Here is a 4,569-nt window from a genome sequence, read left to right as displayed (position 1 = left end):
AAGAAGGAGGGGTTAGAAAAAACGTTGGCTAAGGATCTATCAGTTGAGGAGAAGGCAGCCTACATGGAAGTGGTGATAAAACAATTTGCACTTTTTTATTTTTTATTATGAATACATCACAGGTGTGACAACAGTACAACATCACATTAATCTAAAAGAGGGAGCAAGGCCAGTGGTGCAGCAACTAGGACGATTGGGAGTAGTTCAACAAAACGCTCTACTCATCACTGAGATGCTGTGAATTTTGAAGGCAAGTTTCATCTATCCAATAGGGGACTCAGAGTGGGTTTCATCTGTAGTGGTGACACCTAAGAAGAATGGCAAATGGCAGATTTGTGTGGACTACAAGCCGCTAAATGCTGCAACAAAGAGAGATCACTTTCCTCTTCCCTTTCAGGATGAAATACTAAAAGAGGTGGTTAGGCATGAGAGATACACTGTTTGTGATGGGTATTCAGGTTATTTTCATATCCAAATAGCTGAGGAGGATCAACAGAAGACCAACCATATTCATGAATTATGTCTTCCAACCATATTTTGGTAAGTCCATCAGGGTCTTTATTGATGATTTTTATATTTATAGTTCTAAGGCTCTACATCTAGGGAAGGTGGATGAAGGTTTCAACGGCCTCGCACAAATGGGGGGGCAGTTAAACCATGAGAAGTGTTGCATTGGAGAAAGCACTGCAACTTTGTTAGGGCATGTCATAAGTGAGAGGGGAATTGAAGCGGATCCAAACAAAGTTAAGGCCCTATTGGCAGTGCCATCACCATCTTCTTTGAAGCAACTAACCTCTTTCATTCAGAAGGTGTGATATATGGGGCGGTTCATTCATCTCCTCTCCCAATTATTATTTCCATTGCAATAGTTGACCCACTCTGAGGAGCTCCTATGGAGTGACGAAAGAAAAAGGTGCTTTCACGAGGTGAAGAAGGCTCTTAGCACCCTTCCCATAAATTTTCAGCCTTTCTGGGATTAAGAGTTTTTTGTCAACCTGAGTTTTGGGGAAGATTATCTAGGGAGAGAACTAATACAAAAGGATGCTAAAACTGGCATAATGAGGCCGGTTTAATTTTCTAGCAAAGTAATGACAACATTAGAATGAGGGTACAAAATGGTGGAGATGATGGTTTTGTCTCTAATGTTTGTTGTAAGAAATTTTCGTCCTTATCTTCTCCCTAGGCTATTCACAGTGATCATGACATAAGAGCATTTTCCCTATGCCTTACAGTACAGGGATGTTTCAGCCAGAATCGCTAAGTGGGTGATACAACTCCAAGAGTTTGACTACACCTTCAAGGTGGAGGACTCTACTCGGGCCTGCCTAGCTAATTTATTGACCCATAGATTCCATCAAAAGAAGGAAAAAGATATGGTAAAGGTAAAAGAGGAGACACCTCCTTTTGAGGACCTGCCACGGGTGGAGAATGCCCATGACCTCTAGTTTGATGGGGCCTATAAGCGTATTAAATAGAAAGTGGTAGCAGGAATAGTGGTGTTTAGTCCCAAAGGTGACAAACTTTATGGAGAAGGTATCATCTTGGAGGATGTCCATTCTAACAATGAGGCAAAATATCAAGCCTTACTTTTAGGTTTGAGGTGGTGTCTCTCATATGGTGTCATTCGACTTAATGTTTTTGGGGATTCTATGCTAATTGTTAAGAAAATGAAAGGAATCTAGGCTTGAAAAAATGATAACTTAGCAATGAAAATGATAGAAGCTAAAACTCTCATGAGGAAGCTACGCAAAGCCCAAATCTATTTTGTACCAAGGTGCACAAATGGCCATGCAAATGCTGTAGCAGTTGAAAAATTGAAAGAGATAATGGTGGGTATCATTGCAGTAAAGCTTCTCTTGTTTCAAGGTAAGTTTCAACTACAAGATGTGCTTTATTTTCTTGAGCATGGTGAAGCACCTACACATATGCGTAAGAGTGAGAAAAGGTGGTTAGCTACTAAGGCCACTAAATACCACTTGATAAATGATGTGTTGTATTGCAAAGGAAAGGATGCAGTGCTTACAAGGGTGCCAACAACAAAGGAGATTATGGATGTGATTAAGAGCTTCCATGATGGGGTTTGTGGAGGACATTTTGCTCAAGAAATAACCAGTAGAAAGATTCTCCAAGCCAGTTTTATGTGGCCTTGTCTGCATCGAGATGTACAACATGGGTGCCGCACTTGTGATGATTGCCAAAAGGCCGGACCAAGCTAGTACATAAGGAACAAAATCCCATAATTACATATGGCCCATTTGAGAAATGGGGGATTGATGCAATAGGGCCACTCCCATGAACTCAGTCTGGCAAGAAATACATCATAATGGGTGTGGACTACATGACGAGGTGGGCAGAGGCTTTAGCAACTAGTAGGATCACAGCCCAAGAAGTGGGGAAATTTGTGTTTGAAAATATTTGTTGTAGGTTTGGCACAACTTTGGAAATTATCTCTGCCCAAGGTCTTAGTTTTAGGGCCAATCTAGTTGCGGAGCTAATGGAAAGGCTAAAAATCAAGTGCATGCATTCTACTTCCTATTACCCATAGTGTAATGGTTTGGTCGAAAGAGTGAATGGACTGATTTGTAAGATAATTACCAAGCAAGTACACATGCATCCCAAGCACTGGGATAAACAATTGAGTGTAGCTCTTTGGGCCTACAGGACTTCATTCAGAACCTCACTTGGCTATACTCCATTTCACCTTGTCTATGGCCAAGAGGCTTTTCTTCTTATAGAGGTGGTACTGGCTAGCTTACGTGTTTTAGTGGCTGGCGATCGAGAGAAGAATCAAGATAAGAAGTTAGAGGAAAGGATCTGGATCTAGAGAGGCTGGAGTTAAGCAGAGAAGCAGTAGTCCAACACTATTCCATGTAGGCTGAAGAGAGGAGAAAGACATTTAATAACAAGGCTAGCAAACACATAAGGGAAGGATCACTTGTGCTACGCTATGATAACCACTTTGATAATTGAAAGGATGCTAAACTCGCATTCAAGTGAGAAGGGCCATTCATGGTCATAAGGAGATATCTAAATGGTAGCTATAAGCTAGGTGACATGGATGGGAGGGTTCATAAGACAAGGGTAAATGGATGGTGACTCAAGCCTTATTTTCAAAGAAATATGGACACTTTGGAGCAGTCATTTAATGAAGAGCCACCAATGAGGAGGTGCAGTCCTCCCTGATCTATTGGACCATCATTAGCAAGCTAGAGGCATGAATGCCTCTAGCCTAAGGGGAGGGCTAATGATCCGAGTTTTTTACAAATCAGATTTCTATCACAAAATTTGGCCAAAACCTCTATCAAGAGCCTGACCATATCACTTTGGGTTTACTGTTCAAGCACTAGGTATGCTCCATTGCTTCTCAACTATGATAACTCTAGCAAATGGGGGGAACAAGTTCTTAGGAGGGATGTCAATGTAAAGGGTAAAAGGAATGGCTATCTTAGTGAAGATGGAAATAGATTACACCTAGGAGTTGAGTAGTGCATAGATTTTTCAAAGGGCTAGCCTCCAACTACACATGGGTTCCACCTGCATCACTAAGATTTAGAATCTATAACCATCATTAGAGGACACCTCACCCTAGTACACAATATCCACATCATGGTGTCATTTGAATTTTACACAAAAGCTTACACGCATGGACCCCTTCTGTCACAAAAGCTTACAAGCATAGACCCCTTCTGTCACACACTTATATGTATTTATATATATATATAAGGAACTAATGTCAAAGCAGCTTTTGGAAGCCATTTTTTATAATCTCAATAACTCCCAAGGAGAAGAAAATTTCAAGGAAATTTTCACTTTATCCGATCGATTTTGATCTGGTCTACAAAGTTGCAGCAACCAACTGTTTTCAAATTCTTCACCGATTTGAAGTTACGAAGGTGCAGACTGCTGGCTACATGCAATTTTCTTCACTCTTTCCCACATCAACTTTCCATTCTATCCTTCTTGTAAATATATTATAATAATGTGCTTTGGGCACCCATCTCTTTCAATCTAGCTCCCTTTCTCTATTTTGTCTACTACCACCCTTGGCTTCTTGCATGATGACCAAGATGGGGGCTTCTCCCATCCACCATTCTCCATATTTTCAAAGATGCCATATATATCTAGGATTATGTTAGTCAATAAGATTAGCTTAATATAATCCCTCATGGAGGCTATATAAGGAGCCCGTGGAGATGTAAAGAGAAAGAATGACAATGACAAGCATATGAGAGCACTCTAGAATACCCTCATGCTAGTCTATCTCTTTGAGGTAAGCTATGAGTGAGTTCTTTTATTATGTAGCATAATGGCAAGCTTCATCTACCTCTTCTCCTCTTTTTTCCCTTTCTTCTCATCTTCTCATGCCATGAATACATAATGGCAAGCTTCCTCTACCTCTTCTCCTCTTGTCTCCCTCCCCTCTCATCTCTCTCTCTCTCATATTCTAATATGGTGTCTAGTACATATATTCTCTCTTGTGAAGTTGTGTCTTGGTTCTTTTGATTCTCTTCTAGAAAAGGGATGCTCTAGCCCATCCTCCCTTGGCTAGGTGGTGCCCCTCTTTAGTTC

This window comes from Lygodium microphyllum, chromosome 9 (genome assembly GCF_053477565.2).
Source record: "Lygodium microphyllum isolate KBCC chromosome 9, Lygodium_microphyllum_v1.1.10, whole genome shotgun sequence".
NCBI lineage: Eukaryota > Viridiplantae > Streptophyta > Polypodiopsida > Schizaeales > Lygodiaceae > Lygodium > Lygodium microphyllum.
This window is presented reverse-complemented; position numbering follows the sequence as displayed.